Below are 25,102 nucleotides of genomic sequence, written 5' to 3'. Positions count from 1 at the left end.
AGAACACTTTCTTGCCAAAATAATACTGAACACAGGTTTCAAACTCCACATATATGAAGTGTGTGTTGAGTGTGGTATGGTGCATGGTGTTGTGTGTGTGTGTGTGTGTGTGTGTGTGTGTGTGTACGTACCTGCACAGTTGGCGGGGGGCGGGGCACATGTGCTCACATGTGTGTTTACTGCTCTTTAGATTTCTGGGCACAACGTATAGTGAACCAAAGCTGAAAAGTCATATGGTGAATCAGAATAGTACTGATGGAGAATGCAGGCCTCCTATCCCAGCCAAGGCCTGGATGGAAACAGCCGCATAGCTCACATATTTATTTGGGCCTTGGTGTCTCAGCAGTGAAGATGTGGAGTATATGAACAAAAGATGGAGAACTTTTTCTGCTCTATATTTATAGGTTTCAACTTTTCCCGTGCAATCTATCTTGAGCTGTCCCCATAAAGCAGGCAAGCAGCCTCTGACACTCACATCTTGTTAGAAGTTCTACACTTTTTTTTTTTTTTTTTTTTTTTGCCCCGAGAAACAATCTAGTTCTCTGCCAGCAAGGCTGTCAGGCAGTAACGGAGTGCCTGAGCTCATTCAGTTGTTTATGGGGCTTTCTCTGAGATCTTAAGCCCTTTTCCACGGATGGGAAAAGTGATGAAAAATCTCTCAGGAACAACCATGAGTGGCTCATCTGTCCTCAGCTGTCCTCATGTCACTGCTTGTTTCGTATCTGTCATGCTGCTTAGCTAGTCTCACCTGGCTGGTCAGTCTCACCTGGACAGTTACACTCAGTTATAGGAACTTCGAGAAGAGAAAGGCCCATACGGCAAAGGACTCTAAATGATGCCTTATGGGGAAAAAGACACAGGAGGAGTGGAAGGTGTAATCCAGAGGAGTGTACTCAGGGAGGCACTGCCGTGTCTTCAAATATCCAAACAGCTATTACATGGAAACATCTTGAACTTGCTTCCTGTGCTCTCAAGGGAAGTTCTGACTGGTTAAGCCAGGTTATTTGCCAGGGTGTCCTTCTCTGCAGGCGTCTCATGTTAAGTGTCCCTGGAAGCCTTTTCTCTCTCACCTCCCTCTCTGGGCAAAATTACTGCTTCTCATGGTTTTAAATGTCATCTTTGAGCAGGTGACTCCCAAATGTTTATCTCTAGCCCAGATCAGTTTTCTAAAATGTAAACTTGTACGTTCAGCTGCCGGCTCACATCTCCACTTGATGTCTCTTTGACATCACCAATGTAATATGTGCAAAAGTGAGCTCTCGATCCTCCCCACACCAAATCTTGTCTTCCCACAGTTTTTCCCATCTCAGTAAATGGCACCAGCCTCCACCCAGTCATCAAGTCAGGAACCTGGGAATCATTTTTGGCACCTCTTTCTCATTCATACCCCACATCCAACCCATTACCAAGCTCTGTTTATTCTCCTTCCAAAATATGCATTGAGCTCCTCTACTTCCCTCACCTTGAAACCCACAACCCCCATTCAAGCCTCTGGCAGGCACTATTCCACACTTCTCCAGCCGGTCTTCCCTGCCTCTGACCCATCCCACATAACAGCCACAGAGACATTGGAAGCCCCATGTCTAATCAGGTCGCCCCCTGCTCAAACCCTTCAGTGGTGTCCATTTCAGTTAGAATATAGTCCAGGCTCCTTCTGGCACCTGCAGGGCCTCCCGCTCTCACCTCCACTGCTACCACTATCCTCATCACTGTGCATTTGTGCCACACTGGCCTCTGGCAGCTCTTTCCTGGTCCCTCTGCGTTGACTTGCCTCCTCCAAGGGTCCCCTCTACCCCCTGACTTCCACTCAGTCTTTGATTTTCATCTATGTGCCCCTTTCCCAAAGAAGCCATCTATTTTGTTTATCTGCTCAGCATAACAAACTACCTACAAACCTAGATGCTGAAAACAACCACCATCTTCTTATTTCTCACAATTCTGCGAAGTACGAGGGGCTTAGCTAGGCCATGCCTCTGCTGGTCTTGCCTGGGGCTCTCTCAAGTGGCTGCAGTCAGACAGCTGCTGGGGCTGAAACATTCACAATGTCACCATGCCTACACTCACATGTCTGGCATCTTGGCAGGAACATCCCAGCTGGGACACCAGGAGGGCTGGGCCTCTCTGTGTCACCTTAGGGGCTTGCCCTCTCTGCATGGTCTTCCAGCAGGATGGCCCAATGGATTGGGACCTGGAATGATCCCATTAAAAGCCTTGTTAGAATAGCCATGGATATGAATATCTGTCAGCATGACTAAAAGGTTCCCAGGAGTGATGGTGCAGAATAGAGTAAATGAACCAGACTTTGGAGTCTGACGTTCAAATCCCACCTCTACCATATGTGATTCTTGCTTATTAATTAAGGCTGTTTTGGTTGCCAGCAGTAGAAAGGATTCGGGCTAGCTCAAGCACAAAAGGAAAATTTGCAGTAAGGATCACACGCAGGACTGACAGCAGCAGCAGTCAGGGCCCTTGCTCCCAAGTGCTGCCCGTAACCTGTCTCAGCCTCAGCAATCCCCCATCTTGGTGTTTCTCATTCTTTAGTTTCAAGTCTCACATCTGCATGTCCCTCCACATGCTGTTTGACCTGCTTGGTTCCAGCATCAGATTCCTGGTCAACCAAGGAAGGCCAGGGCACAGAGTCACGGCTGCTGGGCCCCCCTGAGAACGGAGGACATGGCCAAAAAAGGAGGTCAGTGTGAGACCCTTGTGGACTCCAAGCAGGGTTCAAGGACACTAGTTCAAGTTACTGATAAGCCTTAGTTTCCCTCACATACAAAGTAAGATAATCTACTTCTCAAAGTTATTGTAAGGATTAATCAAAACAATGTCTGAAAGTGCCTTACACGTAGTGAATGCTAAACGCATGGTAAACGGCATTAATGTTTTCAATATAGCAACATTACTGCTACCAGACAAATGAACAAAAAGTTAATAGCTTCAAAACATTATCACCGTCTTCAAGGTTCTGTGTTCATCCTGTACTTGTCTTGTCCCATGCTGGAATTAGCTGTTTCTCTAAGGAGCACTCATTCCTTGGAGGTAGTATGGGAAATGGTATCCAGAAGCCAGTTCCAGTCCCTAGATGTGCTCATTGCCAGTGGGATGTCACTGCTTCCAGAAGCCCTTAGGGGACAGAGCTAGAGAACACGCACATCTGTTTGTGTCCACGCTTATTTCTATCTCTCTGTATATGGGAAATCACGCGTTCACACCGATACTTCTAATCCCAATCACCACAGTGTTTATTCTACTATTCTCTTTTTCCTTAATTGTTAACTTCCTAATTTTGACGGCTCTGTTGTGGTTATGAAGAAGAATGTTTTTGTGAAGGAGAATTATTTGAGAGAAATACTAAGGTATTTACCTAGCGGGAGTCATGAAGTCAGCAATTCACTCTCAGATAATTCAGGGGAAAAAGTGTTCCTTGAACCATACTTGCAATTTTACTTCAAGTGTGAGACTTTTCAAAATAAATGCCTTAAAAGCAAAATCAGTCATACACAAATAACCCTATACATGCATCATTTCCTCCATGGCAGGCATTTTCCTAAAAGAAGAGATGCTGTGTCACAAGCCCTAAGCATATGGTGGAGCCTGGATGGTTCAGTTGGTTGAGCATCCGACTCTTAGTTTCGGCTCAGGTCATGATCTCACAGTTCGTGAGACTGAGCCCGTGTCAGGCTCTGTGCTGACAGCGAGGAGCCTGCTTGGGATTCTCTGTCTCTCTCCCTCTCTCTCTGCCCCTCCCCAGCTCTCTCTTTCCCAAAAATAAATAAATATTTTTTTAAAAAAGGCCTGGGCATTCATAATTTTAATGAATGTTGCCCATATTGGTCTCCATAGCACTGTTACCAATTTATATATACTCCTGCTTAGAGACAGTGGGAGGCCTGTACCCTCCTTAATACAGTATCTTATCAAATTTTAATTTTTAAAAATAATTCAAGTGGTGAAAACTATTCTCTTATGTAATTTTAATTTGCATTTCTCTTATTGTGAGTGAGTCTGAATGTCTTTCAGAAAGACTTAGAAGCCAGTTGCATTTTCCTTTCCTTGAATGGTCAGTGCACAATCTTTATCCATGTTTTTATTTTTATTTTTCCCCCCATGTTTTTATTGCTTATTGTTCTTTTATTATTGTTATCATTATTGATTTAGAGATGAGAGAAATTAAGCCAAAATGAATAGTAAATATTTTTATTTTTTTTAAATGTTTATTTATTTTTGAGAGAGATAGAGAGAGTGTGAACAGGGGTGGGCAGACAGAGAGAGGGAGACACAGAATCCGAAGCAGGCTCCAGGCTCTAAGCTGTCAGCACAGAGCCCGACGCGGGGTTTAAGCCCACAAACCATAAGATCATGACCTGAACAGAAGTCAGATGCTTAACTGACTGAGCCACTCACACACCCCATAAATATTTTTCTTAATTTGTCATTTGTCTTTGGACTTTTTGGAGATAGTTTTTGTCACTCAGATAGTTTTTATTATTATGTAGGCACATTTATCACTCTTTTTTGCTTTATTTATTTATTTTTTGTAAACTTTATTTTATTAAAAAAATTTTTTTTATTTGAGAGACACACGTGCACACACATGCACGAGTAGAGGAGGGGCAGGGGGTGGGGGAGAGAGAGAGAGAGAGAGAATCCCAAGCCTGACGCAGGGCTTGATCCCGTGAAATCAATTCCTTTTTCCCCATTGTTTCAACATGCTGCCTTTACTGAACACTGAATTCTTCTATGTATTGGGGTCTATTTCAGGAATTTCTGCTCTTGTCCATGATCTGCCACAGGTACTCTCTAGAGACATGGCTGGAGAGTCCCATCTCCTCTGGTTCTCACCCGTGTCTCTGGCCACTCCTTCTCAGCCTCGGATGGCTGGATCCAGGCTCTCCTCCCCTCCCTCCTGTGTCTCAAGGCACCCACCACCTGCTCCATCCTGGTACTTTCCCTTCTCTCTCTCTCTCTCTCTCTCTCTCTCTCTCTCAGGCGGGTCTCTCCAGCTTCACTGCAAAGACCCTATGTGCCTGGATGGTACGTAGTACTTACTTCTCCTGCCCAGATCTCTCCCTCATCTCTAGACTCCTGTCCTCTGAGTCTCCACTTAGATACCTGCTTCCCCCACAAAGTTCCTCCAGAAATAGCAGCTCTGTTCATTCCATGGCTTAACTCAAAAATACTCAAGTCTTGACTCCTCTCTTCTCCACATTCACTCTATCAAGTCCTGTCAGCTCTGCCCTCAGATACACCCAGAATCCAAACAGCTCCCACCACCTTCATCCCTGCCCCCCTGACTCTTACTTAGACTATGGCAGTAGCTACCTAATTGGTCTTTCTATAGCGGCCCTGATTCCACTTCCCTTAGATTTAAAAATCTTAGTCGGTTCATGTCCTCCTCTGCTCAAAGCACTCCAGTGGCTCTCAAAGTCCCACAAAGGTCCCCAAAGCCTGCTTGAGCTGTGCCTCCCCTCAGACCTTTATCCCCTCCCATGTACCCACTTGATTGCTGAGTTCCAGTCACACTGGTCTCCCTTCTGTTCCCTGAATATGCCAAGAGGACTTCTGCCTCATGGCCTTAGCACATGCTCTTTCCTTTACTTACAAGGCCCTTCCCCCAGTTTTACACATGGCTCTCTCCTTCACCTCCTTCAGGTCTCCACTCATAATGCCACCTTCTTGAAAGGTCTTCCCTGAAAATTATATATAAAATAGAAACCCTATCCTGCACCCTTACCTTCTATCCTTTTACCCTGTTCTTACCAACCCTGAAATGTTACAAACAGTATTTTTTATAAACAGTATAAATGGTATTTATGTGTTTATTATATACCTATTCTTGCTAGCATGTAAGTCCCCATGAGGGCAGGGACTTGTTATTTTCCTTTACTGACATTCTTCTGCATCTAAAAGAGTGCCTGGCAAAACTCTGGAAAACAGTGTGGTGTTTCCTCAAAAAATTGAAAATAGAATTACTCTATGACCCAGCAATTGCACTACTAGGTATTTATCCAAAGGATACAGGAGTGCTGATTCAAAGGGGCACATGCACCCCAATGTTTATAGCAGCACTATCAACAATACCCAAAGTATGGAAAGAGCCCAAATGTCCATCAGCTGATGAACAGATAAAGAAGATGTGGTATATATATATATGCTACTTGGCAATGAAAAAGAATGAAATCTTGCCATTTGCAACAATGTGGATGGAACTGGAGAGTATTATGTGAAGTGAAATAAGTCAGAGAAAGATAGATATCCTATGATTTCACTCATATGTGGAATTTGCGAAACGTAACAGAAGACCATAGGGGAAGGGAAGGAAAAATAAGATACAAACAGAAAGGGAGGCAAACTATAAGAAACTCTTAAATACAGAGAACAAACAGAGGGTTGATGGGGGTGGGGGGTTGAGGGGTGGGAAAAATAGGTGATGGGCATTGAGGAGGGCATTTGTTGGGATCAGCACTGGGTGTTGTATGTAAGTGATAAATCACGGGAATCTACTCCTGAAGCCAAGACTACAATGTATGTCAGCTAACTTGACAATAAATTTTTAAAAATAAAGTAAGATAAAAAAAAGAGTGCCTGGCATATACTAAATCCATCATAAATACTTGTTGACTGACTTACTGAATGAATGAATGAGTGAGTGAATCTGTTATGCTCTAGTAGTGCAATGTTTTAATTATTGTTGCTTTATAATACCTATTTTTCATTTACAATTTCATTTACAATTACAATCAAGATGCCATTGATCGTAAGATCCACTACAATTTCATGTACCAATGAGAAAGAAGTGTAACCAATAACTACCAATTAAACCATAACAAAGTGCTTAAAATTTAAAATTTATGCTTACTGAGAGAGCACTTTTAGACTTATGTAGACATAGAAGTTCATCATATCTTACACTTGGACATACATAAGAAAGAAAAGATAAGTAAAATTGGCTAAGGTAGTTCTAAAATGTCTTCATATTCCTATTTTGATTCTGACCATTGATGTCCTTGTTTTCCAACAAGTACTGTCCTCTGTATCTTCACAAGTGTAAGTTTGATGATGTAGCATTTCTTAAAAGAATACCCCACTATTGACCCAGAATTTTCTTCCGAGTCGCTGACAATCTCAGCCAGTGTTGATATGCATGGACAGGTGATGACAACTACCTCCTGACTGCCTTCCCTAGCGTCCTCACCTCCAACTAACTGAGAGTAAGGGCTTCAGCGTATGAATTTTAGGGGGACACAAACATTTAGTCTATACCACTAGGGAACAGAACCCTGGAGGGAAAACATCCTACTCTGTTGGGTCACTGTGGAAAGTAAGTATTCCCCAGACACCTACACCAGGTCTGAGCTCGACACCAGGGGATGATCAAGTTGAAGGATTTATCAGTGACTGAGGCCAGCAATATTTGTTGCTGGCAGGAGAAATCCACTGTCTAATTGTGAACCTCGGCATCCTAGAATTATGGGGCAAAGCCTGTTTTCGATTCGTTTTGAGCTTCTCTCTGCGGCAATTCTAGCCAATTAAGCCAACTCTGCAGGTTCCCGGGCAGTGAGGGCTTTGTGTATGGGCTATATTTAGCGCCCATGGCAGGTGGACATCTGCCACACTGCGCCCAGCACTACCTTGCTCACCTCTCCAGCAGTGTCAAGATGACACCTGAGGGCTTATGTGGCAATGTGGAGGCTCCCCACACCTTGCACTAACCCAGATGCCTCCCTCCTAGCCCCAGTGGCTTTGCCTCAGGTGGCACAGTGCCTTTTTATGGGCACTGTGCTCTGGGTCTGCTGGTTTTTTAAGGGCCTGTAGAAAAATACTTGAAACCTGAATTTATTTTTTATTTTTTTATTTTTTTTAATTTTTTTTCAACGTTTATTTATTTTTGGGACAGAGAGAGACAGAGCATGAACGGGGGAGGGGCAGAGAGAGAGGGAGACACAGAATCGGAAACAGGCTCCAGGCTCTGAGCCATCAGCCCAGAGCCCGACGCGGGGCTCGAACTCCCGGACCGCGAGATCATGACCTGGCTGAAGTCGGACACTTAACCGACTGCGCCACCCAGGCGCCCCTGAAACCTGAATTTAAAATGTATGGCTCCTGGGGCATCTGGGTGACTCGGCCAGTTGAGCATCAGAGTCTTGATTTCAGCTCAGGTCATGATCCCAAGGTCATGGGATTGAGCCCTGGAGCCCTGCAGCTCTGCATCAGGCTTGGTGCGGAGTATAGAGCCTGCTTGAGATTCTTTCTCTCTCTCCCCCTCCGCCCCTCTCCCCTGATCATGCTCTCTCTCTAAATAAATAAATTAATTAATTAAAAATAAAATGTATGGCTCCAAGAGACAGAAATTTCTAAATTGAAATTAGTAAATGTTAATTAAATGCCCAGAAAATGTCAGTGGGCACGTACAATTGAACTCCACTATTATATAAATGTCTAATAAATATGTGGTTATATTATTATATATTTTATATCATATATTTAGTTTTTAAAAAGCTAAAATGTAAGGGTGCCTGGGTGGCTCAGTCAGTTAAGCATCTGACTCTTGATTTCAGCTCAGGTCACCACCTCATGGTTTGTGAGATTGAGCCCCGCATCAGGCTCTGTGCTGACAGCATGGAGTCTTCTTGGGATTCTCTGCCTCCCTCTCTCTCTCTTCCCCTCCTTGTTCTCTGTTTCTCTCTCTCAAAATAAATAAATAAACTTAAAAAAATTTTTTAAAGAGTTAAAATGTATAAAAGCCCTTTCAAATTTGCTAGAGCAAAGAGATATATTTAACATGGGATATAGTTGCATTTTAATATTTGGTATGAAGTGAGATATGTCCCCTAATGTCAGCACGCCCAGGGCCTGGTCCAGGCAGATGTGTTTTCTAATGGCCATGAGACCCTGACCTCTGGGCAAGGCCTGATTCCCACTCAACCTGCTGCCTAGTTTGTGAGGACACTTAGCTTGGCCCAGGACGATCCGGGCACGACCCGGACCCTAACGCTCTACAGCAGTGCCTCTCACAATGTCCTCCAGGAGCCACTTACAACGTGTGGAACGCTTGTTAGACATGCAGTTTGGGCCCTTGAGACCTACTGGACCAGATTATCTGGGAGAGGGCCCCGAGAAGCTGTACTTGTAACAGGCTCCCAGGTATTTCTGATACATAGTCAGGTATAAGAACCGGAGCTCTATAGACACTGGTTCTGTTTGGCAGAGAGCTGTGCAGAGTCAGTGAGAAGCAGGTCTCAGGATATGATGCAGGACCTCTCAAGTGCTGTGGCAGAGGACTGGGGCCAGAGCCAGGACCCAGGCAAGAGGTCTAGGGGGGGAAGGGGCATCAAGTAGGACCAACAGACTGGGGTTTATGCCCTTTCTGGCTCCTGAATTCTCCCACCTGCACCAGGCCAGTATGTAGGGCTCAAGCCCTAACAGGAGCTCCTTGGGGCTGGATTCAATATCTAGGGCAAGATCAAAGGGACAGACATGGTGGAGGGGGGGAGGTGTGGAAAGGCTGATATGCACCCATTTATTCATTTATTTGGTGTACATTCATTAATCTAATATGATCGAGCACCTATTCTGCACCAGATGCTGGGCCAGGCCCTGGCCATACCACCAAGGACAAAAATGAATATTATTCCCTGCCTGTGTCGGGTGGCACAAAAATCTGGCAGAGCCACTGGGCAGATGCTAACAGGGCTGACTGGGCCTCATGAGAGCTGCTGGGAAGTGAATGTGGGGTCATGGGTCAGAGGAAGGGGTCCCATTTCACTCTGGGTAGGAAAGGGCCTGGCTCAGGTGGCCTCTGTGGAATGTCTGCTGAAGGATTCTGTACCTACAACTGATCAACCAGTAAGTCTTGATACCTCCCTCTTTCCCCCTGTTCTATCCACCTCCAATTCCTGTCTATTCTGCTTCCAAAATACCTCTTGCTACTGTGCAGTTGTCTTTATTTCCCCTGCTACTATCTCAACCCAAGCCACTGTCCTCTCCCACCAAGTATGATGGCAGGAGCCACTGACCACATCATAACAATGAGAATTGTACATCATTGTACAATGATATACAATGTATAATGTATACAATGTAAAATGTATAATGATCATTACAATCATTATAAGAGGATAAGCATTATCCTCTTAGCTTCCTGACAGGGACATGGATCCCCTGCTTAAAGCCTCTCCAGTGACTTTCCCAAGCCAGTGTCCCCCTGGCTCACTCTGCTTCCTGCCGAAGTCTGTCAGCCCCAAGGACACTCACACACCTGGAATGTCTTTGCTGACCTCCTTTCCCATTGCCTGAGTGATTGCTACTTATCCTTTATCACTTCCACAGAGAAGCCTTTCTTTTTTATTTTTAATTATTTTTAATGTTTATTTATTTTTGAGAGAGAGAGAGAGAGAGAGAGAGAGGGAGAGAGAGAGGGAAAGAGAGAGTAAGCAAGCAGGCGAGGGGCAGAGAGAGAAGGAGACATCGAATCCGAAGTAGGCTCTAGGCTCTGAGCTGTCAGCACAGAGCCTGATGCAGAACTTGAACTCACGAACTACCAGATCATGACCTGAGCTGAAGCGGGATGCTTAATGGACTGAGCCACCCAGGTACCCCCACAGAGAAGCCTTTCTTGACCACACCCCACCCCCAATGTAAATGAAGTCCCTTATCTCTTTTACCTTTATTTTGTGCTCATAGCATGTACATGGTAATTATATATTCTTGTGATTATTTAATCATTGGATCATAAGCTCTTCTAGGCAGAGACCTGATCTATTTTGTCTCTTTTGGTAGACATAGTGCCCAGCACATTGATACTCAATAAATATTTGTTAAATGAATGAACAAGCAAGAACATGGTATGCTTGTTCTAAAGTATCCATCTTGGGGCACCTGGGTGGCTCAGTCGGTTAAGCATCTGACTCTTGATTTTGGCTCAGGTCATGATCTCATGGTTCATGAGTTTGAGCCCTGCACTGGGCTCTGTGCTGACAGCACTGAGCCTGCTTGGGATTCTCTCTGCCCCTCCCCTGATTGCTTGAACACTCTCTCTCTCTTTCTCCCTCTCTCAAAATAAATAAACTGAATTTAAAAAATGTCCATCTTTGTGGCAGGAGTCATGGGAAATGTAAGGAAGAGGAAAAAAAATCATAGTCCCTGGATTTTAGTAGATTTAGGAAACTATCTCTTGATGAAGACATTTGTATAGTTATCTACTACTAAATAAAAATTACCCCCATATTTAGCAGCTTAAGGCAAACATTTATAATCTCACACCATTTTAGCAGGTCAGTATTTGGAAAGACTTTAGCTGCGGGGTTTGCCTCTGGGTCTCTCTCAAGGCCAAGCCTATAGTCATTTGAGGGCTTGACTGGGGCAGGAAGATTCATTTGCAAGATGGCTCTCTCACATGCCTGCCATTAGTACTGGTTGTTGTTTAGTAGCCCCAGTTCTTCACCACATGGACCTTTTCATAGGACTGCCTAAGTGTCCTTCTGACCCTGACATGGTGGCTAAATTCTTCCAGAGCAGGTGGTCTAAGAGAGCACAAACCCGAAATCACAATGTCTTTTATGAGCCTTGGGATTCACACTATGTCATTTCTGCCACCTCCTATTGGTTATACAGGGCAGCTCTACCTACTGAGGTTGACTGCACAGGGGCATGAATACCAAGAGATGAGGATCGTTGTGGGCCTTTGTTAAGACTGAATACCAAGTGCTGAAGTGTAATGCCCTGTGTGTGAGCATGAATTCAGAGAAGGGAACAATCTCTGGCTGATGAAAGTGGTTGATTCAGTCTGTAGCCTGAAGAATGACTAGCCACTGGGGAATTGTCCATGAATTAAGGGAAGGCAGACGAGGTGTGAGCATAGCATAAGCAAAGGCACTGAGGCAGGAAATGGACATCATTAATTTATTAGTAAGAGAGGAGAGTGATCTGGATGGAGCAGAGAGTGCTTGTGGTTTGAGGTAGAGGTAGTAAGACAATGTAATTGGGTGATATCTAATTAAAGAGGACCTTAGAAGCCAGGCAGTGAGGTTGTTTTGGTGGGTTGTCAATAAGGAACAAGGTGAGTGTTAAGGTGTCTGATTATGATGAAAGCACAACTTTAGGAAGCATAATTTAGAGGTAGCATGTAAAATGGCTTGGTCTGGGGAGAGTCTGAAGGTAGAGTCCTGAGCCTTGGCATGGTGAGAACCTAAAATAAGATCTTGGTAATAGGACTGGAAAGGAGGCAGAGTTTTGAGTATTATAATAGAGGAAAGGAAGATATAGGATGAGGTAAAGAGATGGGTCTGCATCTCACTTTATCCATGCACAGAATGAGGGTGTATGGGTTAGCATCTGTCCCACCTATCCCCCAGCACTGGGTTGAACATCATGGGATTTGATGGATAGGAAAGTACTCTGACAGGAGAGAAGGTGTAGACACTGAAGGGATTACTATTGTAGGAACAACTCACTTGGTGAGCAGTGTTTATTTTAGGACAGAGGGAGCTAAGGCTGAGAAGAGACTAGAGGATATTTGGGGACATATCTGCCCAGCTCCGCATCCCTCTACCCCATTTCATCCCTCATGGATCTAAAATCCAACACCTCAGGGCGCCCAGGGTGGCTCAGTTGGTTGAGCATACAACTTCTGGTCAGGCCGTGATCTCATGGTTCATGAGTTCAAGCCCCATATCGGGCTCCCTGCTGTCAGCGAAGAGCCTGCTTCAGATCCTCTGTCCCCCACTCTCTCTGCCCCTCCCCTGCTCGTGCTCTCACTCTCTCTCAAAAATAAACACTAAAACAAACAAACAACATTAAAAAAATAAAATAAAATCCAACACTTCTCTCTTCCCCTCTCTTTGTCCATGCCCCGCAGTTACCCAGCTGCAATCTGGGCTCTTGACTCCATGCGTCCTGGGGAGCCTGAGATCGCCCCCTCCTGTTCTGTTCACTACAGGCACACAGCAATCAGGAGACTACTGGGAGAGCACTTGCCCTGGCCACCCGTGGCCACTACTGCTGTGGTCTGAGTGGCCTGAGAGACTGGGTTTTGCAGACCCCGAAGTTATACCCCAGAGGTACAAAGGAGGAGAGGCTGACTCAGCCAGCACACTTAGACCTGCAGGGTCTTGACCTCTCCTGGTCCACATAGCTCCTTGCCCCAAATTCATTGGCAGAGAAAGCAGAGCTGTTTTGTCTCATTATGTCAATATCAATGAGATTCTGTATTCGAGTTCTTCTTCCCATTTCCAAGGACTTTGACAAGCCTCACCACCACCAAGGGGCATCTAATGAACAACAGCACTGTTGTGTACTAAGTCCCAGCTTCCCAACTTACCACCTGGTTACTTCCCTTCTGTAGGCCTCAGTCTCCCCATCTACGAAATGGGATAGCAGTAGAACCCCTTGTGTCAAGTGCTGGTGATGACTAAGTGAGGCTCAGGGAGGTGCCTGGCAGGTCACTGCGATAGGGCCAGGGCCGTGCGTGCTCCCACTCTCAAAGTGCCTGCAGGCTGGTTGGAAAGACATGTGAAAAGAAAAAAGTATGCTTTTTTGGGCTGCCTGGGCTTTTGTTAATAAATTTCCAGCGGGACGTTTCCGCCACTTGCCTTTTTTTAGAGACACGAAGAGAGGAGAATTGAAAACATTTCCTATGTTGAAATGAAAGGCACTATTTAATCTTGTCACCATCTGCCTTCGCTCCAGGCTGGGAGCCCACAGGCCCAGCTCCCCGTTTCCTAGCGACAGGACAGGCACACCTTCCCCATTAGAGAAAAACACCCACTGCGGGGGATGCTCCTGCCCCAGGGAACTGTGAACTAGTCGTCCCAGAGCAGAAGGGGACCCAGCCTCCCTGGATGTTTGTCTTCAAACAGGCCACGCTGTTCCTCCTTCCCAGGGTCCCACTGCAGTGGGGCCAGCACTTAATTTGCAAAGTCCTTGAGGTGACCCTCAGTGCCCCAAGCCCCCTCCTCTTCCCCAACAGAGCTCAAAGGCTGTCTCAGTTTCCTAGGGCCGCCATAACAAAATCCCACAAACTGGCTTACAACAACAGAATTCTATATTCTCGTAATTCTGGGAGACTGTGCGACTGTCAGAAGGAAAATTAAGGTGTCGGTAGGATTGACGCCTTCCAGCGGCTCTGAGAGAGATCCAGTCCATGCTTGCCTCTAGGTTCCAGTGGCTCCGGCAATCCCTGGCAACCCTTGGTTTGTAGATGTCTTACTCTCTACCTGCGTCCTCAGGTGGCTTTCTCCATCTCTCTACCTCTTCTCTTACAAGGAAGGGCACCTGTCATTGGATTTAGGGCCCACCCTAATCCAGGATGATCTCCTTGTGAGATCCTGACCTTAATTATCCCTTTAGAGACCCCTTTTCAAAATCACATTCTGAGGTTCCTGGTGGACAAATCTTTGGCCGGGGGTGGGGGGGGGGCATTATTCAACCCACTGTAGAGGCTATCATGTCACTCGGGCTCCTCCTGTCTGAGTGAAAAGGCTTGGTAAACTGCTGTTAGGGACAGCATTCAGAATGCTCCAAATGCTCCTTGATCAACAGCCAAGAGGTGGATATGTTGGAAGTGGAGTTTGGGACAGCACAACACCTTAACCAGAGAGGATGTAGCCCTCATGGTGGGACACTGGGCGCGGTGATCCTGCAGGTAGACCTTCTGACAAGATGCCTCCCTGGTGATCCTGTTCCTGAGGGGCAGCGGCCATGCCCGTGTGGTTGTGCAAAAGGAGAGTCACACCTGCCCTGTCATCCCAGCAGGAGGGACTCCTGTACCACCTCCTTCATCCTGAAGGCTGTTGGGGTCCTTTGTCCTCCTGGGGCCAGGGCAGAGATGGGTGGAGTGCCCCACAAGTGGCTCTGGCCCACCCTGGAAGGGGGCTCTGGGAATGACCCACCTTCTCTCTCTCCCTCTCACAAACAAGACCACCACTTCTGGATGTGGGAGGGTCTCCAGTTCTCTCAGTCTCCCCCTCACTGACGGCTGAAACCCAACCATCTGAAATCCATTTCTTTCAGTTCTTATTTTTATTTTTGAAAACATCATATACAACAACAAAACTATCACATGAATTTATTCCTTTTTGAATAGGTGATACATTGTCATAGTTTCAGATTCAAAAGGAACAAAAGGAAGTTCTGTGAAAATTCTCCCTCCCACTCCTGTCTCCCAACCACCCTGTCCACCTCTCTAGAAGCCACTGGTGTTTCAGTCTGAAGTATTCTCAGGAGATACATATATAGTCATAGATCTGCTCTTTCTCTTTTCTGCACAAATGGTAGCTACTATACCTAGTTTTGTAACTTGCTGTTTTCACCTCATGATATATTTTGGGGATCTTTCCATATCTGTCATAGAGAGCCTGCTCACATATTTTTTAAGCGGAGGAAGTATCCACAGTGTGGAAGCGCCATGCCCTGTTGATGGACACATGGGTTGTTGACTAGGTTCCCTGATACCATAAACAAGTCCACAATGAATAACCTTGGGTGGGCATCGGGTCATATGTGAGTAGGAATAATCCTAATATTGCTAGAAGTAGCAAGGCCGGGCTCCCCTTCCTCCTGCCATAAACCCTCTGGAGGGCACTCAGGCTCTGGACCAAATGGCACAGTCTCCAAAGACCTGGCTGGTTTATTGTAAAATGGTGAGAGGTATGCAGGTGGAAGTGTGAACCCACCTTGATGGGGGTATTTATGGATGTAGCACATTAACTCGAGTGTGATTCAAGACCATATAATTTTTATGTTGCCATTAAACCTGGCTCGAGCTGAAGCCTCACCTCCATGCACAGTCTGTGTGCAGGTCCCTCAGGGTGGGTTGGGGCTGGGGGGCTGCAGCCAAACTCCAGCTCTGCTCTGTGTGGCCTTGGCAAGCCACTCCCCTTCACTGGGACATTGGGTACTAGAGCCCTTGTTGTTCCCTCTTTCCTAGATTTGCAGAAGACAGGAAAACGTGTTCCGGAGCTCCATGCAAGCCAGGCCCCAACAGCACTCGCATCCTATTTATTAGTAATTACAGTGGCCATGAAACAGAGTGGATCCCATTTCACCTTCTGGCTGGTGTATTTATTTCCAATTTTATGTCCTTGGCTCTCTGAAAGAGAAATAAGGTTGAGGAGCCTATTTCATTCTGTCTTACCTGGTCTGCCCGGGCAGTGCAGACTGTGGGCAGATCTGTGGGGTCCGGCTCAGCAGACTCTAAGGGGCAGGGGAGGTTGCTGTGGGAGCCCCCCCAGGGCCAGGCTAGGGGTGGCGGTGGGGTGTCTGTGAGGGTTTTATGCCTGGAGGCCTTGAATGCAGACAACTAACAAACATTTTCCTGGGGCTTTCTCAGTTAATATGTGATTCAGTCAGATCCTTAGTAAGAGCAGATTTAAACAGAAGAAGAAATGAGTGAAAAATTTTTTGGGGTGGGAGGGCTCACAGAACTGCCTTAAATTTGAAGCAGCAAGCTCAGAAATCAGGTGGGAGCTAGTAGAAGACAAAGTAGCCAGGAGCTCAAATCCATCCCCGGGCAATGAGGAGGTGAGGACCCCACGGCTCCAGACACTAGATGCCACCACAGGCAGCATGGCCACTGCCCAGGCTGAACACAGGACACCAGAGGCTGAGGTGACCTGTTGCTACAAACTGTCACCCCATTGCCTACCGCAGGCACTGTGGTGGGCCCAATAGGGTGGCCTCTGTGTCTGCTCTTAGAAGTCACTTACCTGAGAATAAATGTCCCTTCCTGCCCCAATGCCTAATGTGAGAAACCTGGGTCACTGTCCACACCCTGACCACAAGGGAGGTGGAAGAAAATTGGTGCCTTTTCAGTTTCTAGAATGGGAAGCCAGCCTGCTCCCATAAAGAGTTATGGAGGGGGACCCACAATCTCAAGGAGGGGGGTCAGATGTAGAGGCAGCAGGAAGGCAACTATCATGGCTGCACACAACAGTCTTGGGATTGGGGTTACTATAAGCATATCCCACTTGTTGAGGTGTTAGGGTGGGGTCTTTACCCGAATCAGGGCTCCTAGGATCTTTATATCGAGCTCTTTGCAGAGCTCTCTGACAATGTAGGTTACTGCTTGGGATCAGCACACCATTAGGGGATTATTGGCAGATACCCATCTTCTCCATCCTTCCCAGTGGCGCTGATGGTAGGCCTGGAGTACATCCCCACTCCATCTGAAACCCACAACCCTTAAGCTGCCATAATAGCTTCTTTTAACCATGAGAATAATGCTGTTTGTCCTTTGGAAGATATTTGCTGGGAAGCAAAGAAAAATAGAATGTTAGAGACAGGGAGATGTAGCCTGGGGATGACTGCTGAGAGAGGGGTGTGGTCACTGGGCAGCTGAGCTCCGGAGTGGGGAGTCCGCTGTGTGTGGACAGTGGGGGCACTGCACGCCTGTGCTCCACTGCACAATGAAGAGTCTTTGCAGCAGAGCACAGAGGCGCCCGGCTGTGGTTGCACATTGTAGGCCTCAGTAAGAGGTGGTGGCAGGGGTCACTGTCCAACCTGTGCGTCTTACAGACAAGGAAACCGAGGCGCAGAGAGAGGGGCAGTGAGTTGCCCAGAGTAACTCCGTAGGTTAGGGGCAGAGTGGAGAGTAGGTCTTGCATGGTCCCGCATCCCTGCCACCTCAGCAGGATGCTGGCACAGGTGGTGGGATGGAGGGTACTTGGAACCAAGGGGACCTGGTTGAAATGCAGACTTTGATTCAGCAGGCAGGGGCTGGCTGAGAGTCTGCTTTTCTAACCAGCGCCTGGGGGCTGCGCTTGAAGGAGCCAGGCTTCAGAGCAGTGGTTTACGCAGAGGGAGTGCATTCGAATCACTTGGGGAGCTTTCATAAAATACTGATGCTTGGTACCAGAGACTCATTGAACTGGAGGTGGTCAGTGAGCCCCACATACAGGTGGGCTGAGGAAAGCCACAGCAGAGACTGCAAGCGAGGAGTTTCCAGAGCACCAACAAACCTCCTCTCTTCCAGCTTCTCCTCAAACCCCTCAGGCCACAGCTAAATTTAAACAAGCAAACACCTCCGGGAAATGTGCCGTGTGGCTGAAGTGTGGCTCCTTACAGCAGGACCTCCCCAGAGGCGCTGGGTGCCAGGGGCATCAGGAGGAAAAAGCCACGAAGGAGGGAAGATGTGTAGAGGGGAGGCCAGAGCCAGGAGGCACAATTTTGTGGCTGGCCCAGGGACCCCCAGTTTCAGCTGCTAGAGAAGACCTGACCTTAGCAAAAGGGACAAACAGGTCTGATACCTGAGGGCTGGGGGAGGGGTACAGTGAAGGAGACCCCGCAAGTGGGGCCACTGGCAGGCTGAGTAGTCGGCCTCAGGTAGCTTGAGTTCCACCATTCGTTCCCTCGGGCCTCTGTGGCCACTGCGGTAGTCATGACACCCCCTCCCCCAAGGGGCCTGGTTTCCCTTTAAGGCTCTGGCCTTGAAACTCCCACCCCAGCACACCTGAGGCAGGCTGTAATTTTCAGGATGGATATCACTCAATTCCAGGCAGGACCAAGGAAGTAACCAAAGCAAAAGGCAAGGCGTGGCTTTGTGACTAGGCCCTGGATTGGCTCCCCTGGGAGCACCAGCTCACCTAGGGCTCCCGGCAGGGCTCTGGTAGCTGGAGGAGGAGTACTCGGTGCCCTCTTAGAGAATGCTGAGACCCTGGAGCAGGTGAATGGTCTGCAAATTCCTGTTAGCTTTATTTAATCCAGTATGTCCAAGCATTTAATCATGGAGCTCTTTTATTGCAGAACGACCATTAATGTTCTACAAGCCTCACAATGGGGTTGAGACCCTCTTTCTTGGAGGCTCCGGGACAGGACTGATGCCCAAGTGCCTCAGAGCTAGAGGTTCAGGGCCAGCTGGAGGCCGAGGTGTGACTTCACACCTCTAGCATGCCTGCAGTCTAGGGAGCCCTCTTGAGCCTTCCTCCCTGAGAGCCTTCAGAGGGAGCCGAGCCCAAACAATACCTTGGTTTTGGACTTCAGGCTTTCAGTGAGACAATATATTTATGTTTTAAGCTTCCAAGTTTGTGCTAATTTGTTGCAGCAGCCAGAAGAAATTAATCTGATCAGTTATGTGTTCACCTTGGAGAGGTTTCCTGGCCCACTGCCAATCTGGGTTCCTGCCTCATGGACAACAGCCCGCCTCAACTTGTGATATATTCTTGCCCTCAGCGGCCTGAATCAGAGAAGCTCTCGGGGGCCCCCTTGGGTTAGGAGGCCCAGGCTCCCCTTTTCCCAGCAGAATCTCCTCACTCAGTCCCCTCCTCAGTGGGGGTTGAGTAGCTGGGGACAAGTTCCAGGCCAGGAAACTTTCCTTCTTGGCACCTGGGTGCCTTAAGCCCATTGCTGGGGGCAACGTACATGAAGACCATTGCTGGCCGGGAGCACAGATCTCAGGAAAAAGTGCCCTTTGTAACTGTGGGGGCATTGCAGTGGCTCCTACTGATGGCATTTGAAGTGGGGTGTGAGCAAATGGCTAAGAAAGAATTCTTGAGGGGCGCCTCGGTGGCTCAGCCGGTTGAGCGTCCGACTTCCGCTCAGGTCATGGTCCCGAGGTCCGTGAGTTCAAGCCCTGCATCAGGATCTGTGCTGACAGCTCAGAGCCTGGAGCCTGCTTTGGATTTTGTGTCTCCTTCTCTCTCTGCCCCTCCCCCACTTGTGCTCTGTCTCCCTCTGTCTCTCAAAAATAAAAAAAAAAAAAATTTAAAAAAATTTAAAAAGAATTCTCAAGACGTCTTTGGAACAAAAAGGTGGTTTTATTAAAGCATGGGGACAGGACCCGTGGGCTGAAAGAGCTGCACTGGGGTTGTGAGGAGTGACTCATTATATACTTTTAAGTTTGTGGAGGGAGGAGGGATAGAGATAAAGTTGGTTTCCTAGAGATTTCTGGATGCTAAAAGCAGAGACCCTGAAGATTTAGCTGCTGTCAAGATATGGTTGCTTTTAGTTTTTAAGGAAGTGTGAACATTAAGGCATGAAGGCAACCATAAATGTCTTGGGGAATGTTGCATGCTGCGGGTCTCTGACATCTATCAATAGGCTGCAGGCTGTAAGGGAATTTAACTTAAACTACGTTTTCCTTGCCTTTGTTTCCCTCATCACTACCAGCTGTGGGAAAGTCAAAGACACAGCAAGCCTAGCGTGGAAGTGGGTCTCCACAGGCCATGAGGCCTGGAGTTCTATCCACCTGCTGCTGGAGTCCCATAGACTGGGGTGCCCCAGGGTTCAGCCCCCAGGTCCCCAGAGGGGCTAGGGAAGCCGGGCCTGGCTGGGTCTCAGCCAAAGTCATCTGAAGGGGAGCCATGTCCCTCCCCTAAAACTGGGAGGGGGGAGAAGAGGGAGGAAGGGAGGGCAGGGAGGAGGCTCAGGAGGAATCACAACCCCCAGGAGGTGGGACACTTGCTCTCATGGGCTGTGTGACTACTAACACATTGTTGAACTCTTCTGTGTCTCAGTTTCCCTATAAAATAAGAGCTTTGCTTTTCGATCATCCCTAACTTTTCTTTTGTCACCAAGTCTGTAAGAGCAAATGGGGTACCAGGCTTTGGGGGTGGGGATGGGATTCAAAGGTAAATGAAACACCAAAACTGTCCTGGGAGTGTGTGCAGTCTAATGGGGAAAGCTAGACCCTTGACAGTGACAGAAATCCCTACTGGATGACCGTGGGAACGGGACCCTCTCCCAGTATGGGCTGCATATCAGGAAGGGCAGCCTGAGCCTCAGATGAATTACCAGGGACCCTCGAGGAGGACCTAGGGGGTCCCAGTGGGCATCCCCATGTGGAGCCAGGGCAGCATACCCCACAGGAGAAGTGTGAAGGATGGCAGGAAGGTGGGAAGAAGGGTGGGAAATGGACAGGAACCTAAAAGAAGACAGACTTAGGTTCATATTCAGCCTAGGTTTCTGGGCTTTTGTGGTATAAATTGTTGTAGAGTGAAAGGGAAATTGATATTTAAGGGTGGCTGGTGGCTGAATTGGTTTATATAGAAAAGGGCAGGAAGTGAGCAGGGGGAGCCCTGCAATTTGGGTTTTGAGAAGGTGTAAAGGAGGCGAGCAACTTTGGGGTAACCAAGCCGTGGTAGAAATACCCATCAATTTGTTTTTTGTGCTATGGTTATAAGCTGCCTTTGGTGTCTTATCGGATGACCACAGTAAAAACTTACATTGTTTTTCAGATATGTTTCAATGCCAGACTGATGATTCTTTGGATGCTGAGACTGACTTCCAGGTGAGTGAAATCAACTGCTTCTAGGGGTTACAGGTGGGTGCAGCCTGCCTAAGAGGGAGACACAGAGAAAGACCCGATGTACCTTGCAGCCCAAACCAAAGTCAAACACAGACCTTTTCCCTTTTCCCTTTTCCCCAGCCAATTTCCCAGCTCTTTGTCTCATGGATGATTAGTTAAGATCCAAACTGTTTGTCACCTTGGTGGGCTGCCTGTGGCTCAGTCAGTTAAGCGTCCAACTTCAGCTCTGGTCATGATCTCCTGGTGGGTGGGTTTGAGCCCCGCGTTGGGCTCTGTGCTGACAGCTCAGAGCCTGAAGCCTGATTTGGATTCTGTGTCTCCCTCTCTCTCTGTTCTTTCCCCACTTACGCTCCCCCTCTATCTTTCTCAGAAATAAATAAATTAAACATTAAAAAAAAAACCTGAAACTAGCTACACACAGCACACAGATAAAATTACCTGTTCAGCGGAAACTTCTCCTGATTGCAGTCACCTTACCTGCACCTTGCGTGTTCTTCCCTGTAAAAGTCCAACTCAAACTCCTGAGACAATCTAATCTCGTTGGGTGTCTGCTTTTATTGCAGTAGGCTGAATAAAATGAATGTCCTTACTTGTCTGGTTTTTGTCTTTGATAGCCGGGCTTATGCTTTTTCCAACTTCATATCATTTTATCTTCAGGACATTCCTAGGAGATAGATGAGGAAGATATTCTTTGTTCCTCCGTTATACTTGGGGCAGGGGGTGGGGGTGAGACTCTGCAGTGTTAAACGTAACTTTTGTGAGGTCACAGAGGTATAAGTAGACCTGAGGCTAGAGCCTGGGTTTCCTGGTTCCTGGCACTTTTAAGGCTGGCCTGTCTTGAGCTCTGAAACCAGATGCAGCCCAGGTCAGACCAGTTCAGACTGGCAGCCTCTGCTCTTGCCTTCAGGGTCCTCTCCCTATCTGGCATCAGCCTGGACCGGACAGTGTGAGGATCCTAAATCCTAGAGCTTCTGAAGGGGCTCCCAAGAGATGATGTGTTCTGGGCTCTATTTTTCAGAAGCAGCAACAGACTTATGAAGTTTATTAATTTGCCCAAGATCACACAGCAAAATAGGTCATCCATAGAGCAGAACTGAGCAGTAGGAGTAGAGAAGATACCTCAGGAAGAGAGGTGACCCCTGACCTTGCACGTTACCATCTGGCCCCTGGATTAGCAGATAGGAAATGATCTCCTTTGGGCCATGCCCAACCCATTTCTCCTGATGGGTTCTCAGGGTTTGAAGAGATGCTCAAATAAGTCGCCTGGCATCTCAGCCTCACAACTGCAAAGTGGGGTCCACACATACACACTGACCCCAAAATTAGTTGTCAGGATGTTTGAGGGCAAGAAATTGGTTTGAGGTTGTTTCTAGGAAGGGGTAGGCTGATTAATGGCCCCCAAAGATGTCCTAATTCCTGGAATCTGTGAATGTATTACTTTATATGGGAAAAGGGAGGGAACTGTCTTTGTTCAGGAAAACACTGTTAGGGGCCATTTGGCTGTGAGCAGCTAGGCCCTGGTCAGGACCTGAAGGGGCACAACTGAAGGAAGTGAGGGCAGAATAACTTTTACAAGACAGGCCTTTTGCTCAACAAAAGGAAGGAAGGAGACCCAAGGACATAGCAGGAGCCAAGCTGGCAGGTACACAATTGGGACTTTGAAACACAGGCCGCCTAAATTCTAAGTTTTTGTTTGTATAAATTTCCTCCACCTCTTTCAGTATTTCAGTGACCTTTGCTAAGACTGAAATGGCCGTTTCACTTTCATTTTTGCCTTCATTTGGTTGAAAATAAGCCAAGGAGAGGAGTTGAGTTCTGTGGTTGACACAGGGTAGGGCCGGCACCTATGGGATGGAGAGATGGCCTATAGACTGAACTGCTATTCAGGGGAGCTTAGAGCACTTTGCCCATAATGTCACTTAATCCTGCCACAGGAACATCAGAGCTGGGCAGTCATGGAAGTAGTAAAAACAGATTTTATTTGGGACTACTGCAATAGGGGAGAAGAGATTTGGATACAGACCTATGCTCAATTCAGAATATGGCCTGGGCAAGTGGGAATTTGTAGCTGGTGAGCAGGAGGGAGGTGGTGGATGAGAAGAAACATTGGGGGTGACGGGGGTGCTGGCTAAACTGACCTCCCAGGAGACAAGGATGGGAGAGGACAAGGAATTTGATCAGATGCTGAGGGTGAGGAGATACTGAGGTGAGGGGTTCTGGTTAAACTGAATTAGCAGGGATCTTGCTAAAAATGGATTTTATAAGGAAGTGCACAGGTGGGCCAATGAGAAGATTCAGGATTCAGGGCCCTGCTGAAGTTTGGTCAAGCAAAGAATTTTCATCAGTCCTAACAATAATCCAGTGAGGTATATGCCGTTATCCGCATTTTACAGATGAGGAAACCGAGGCACAGAGCTGTTACTTCCCTTGTCCAAGATCACACAGCTGGTGAATTAGCACTTCAACCTGGGCCATCTGAATCCAGAGCCCCTCTTCTTAACCACTGGGCCATATGGTCTCCTAATCCCCCCCTACTGCAGTGAGATTGTAAACTCTGCCCCTCCCCACAAGAATATAAAGAAATGCTAGGCAGGGGCAGCTGTGGAGTGGGGGTTCAAAGCCATCACAAGAAGGAGCTTCAAGGGACAGGGAGGCCCCTGTTCACACTTAGTCTGTACGTTGTCCTGTGCCCTCTCCCCAACCAGGCTGGGGTTCCTAGAGGGTGGAGGGGTACAGTGTGGCTATGCTAGGTCACACTACATCCAACATTTGTAGAGGGCTCTATACTTTCTCTGTGTACTGTCCTCTATACAATCTAATTTCATCGACACGGTTGTCCCAGGAGGTAGAACAGAAATCATTGCCTCCATTTATGAATGAGGAAATCGAGCCTTACGGAAGCCATGTGGCTTGCACGTGTCACATAGCTGGTAAGTAACAGAATGCTAAACTGGAACATGCAATTTTTTTTCTTTCCACCCCAAAGTGTCCCCTCTTCAGGTTAACTGCTTTAAAAAGCATTCCCCCCCCACCCCCTCAAAAAAGAGCCCACTCTCTCATTTTTTTTCCATTTTGAAAGCACAGGCCCCATTTGCAGATGGTCTTGAGCTGGAAATAGCACGGTATGGAGATGATTTCCTCAGGATTCAGCATTAACCACTCATCTTGGGCTTGTCCTTCCGGGAAAGGACTCTGGTCAGGATAATTGTCGCACATTCATCCCCAAGGCTACTTTTATATAAATGCAGAGCCAAAGGCTGAACTCTCACTGTTCCCACTGTTCTGATGAACAGCCAGCACCCTTTGCAAAGTAAGAAAAAAACAGCCTTCCATCAGTTTCTGCTCCAACTCAGAGAGGCCATTCCAGTCAAAAGCCACTTCAGCTAAGGGAGAAGTGGGCACAACAGAGCAGCGATCTCCCTGGTCCTAACTGGCTTTTCCTTTTCAATTTCTCTTTTACTTAAGAACCTCTTCCTGCGAAATGACTGATTGATGTCACTGTCCTGTATCCAGGGATTTTCTCAGCAAATGCATCCAAGGTGTGAAATGAAGGCCAGCTGTCCGTCTGTCATAAGGTACAGCATTCCCTCCCACAAAACCTGAATTGAGCACGTACTGACCACCCACAGCATGCCAGGGCCCCTGCCCTAAAGGAGCTCACGTGTAAGTGTGGGAGGAAGAAAGGATGCATGGGAATAATGCAGGGAAAACCAGCACCTGAGGCTTGGAAGAGGCAGGAGGGCTTCCAGAAACTGGAGTGTAGGGGGTGCATCAGGGAGGAGATGAGCCATCCATTGAGCCCTGGAGGCCTCCTCAATTCATTCAGTGAGACTTCCCCAGTGTGCCTGGGGACATAGCAGTGAA

At 47.4% G+C, this 25,102-nt stretch overlaps 1 long non-coding RNA gene across 1 annotated transcript in view; it reads left to right on the top strand.

Annotated features, from left to right (window-relative positions):
* LOC147582533 (uncharacterized) overlaps window positions 1–25,102 on the top strand; it is a 109,539-nt gene that overhangs the window by 48,963 nt on the left and 35,474 nt on the right. Inside the window, exons 3-4 of the long non-coding RNA XR_015249229.1 lie at window positions 21,168–21,220; window positions 24,704–24,813. This is a non-coding gene — a long non-coding RNA (uncharacterized LOC147582533). The remainder of the gene's footprint in view (window positions 1–21,167; window positions 21,221–24,703; window positions 24,814–25,102) is intronic.

The sequence above is a fragment of the Puma concolor genome, chromosome A3 (assembly GCF_028749965.1).
Source record: "Puma concolor isolate L17-30 chromosome A3, mPumCon1.1.hap2, whole genome shotgun sequence".
Lineage (NCBI taxonomy): Eukaryota > Metazoa > Chordata > Mammalia > Carnivora > Felidae > Puma > Puma concolor.
Note: the sequence above shows the minus strand (reverse complement) of the source record. Positions and strands in the feature narration are given on the sequence as shown.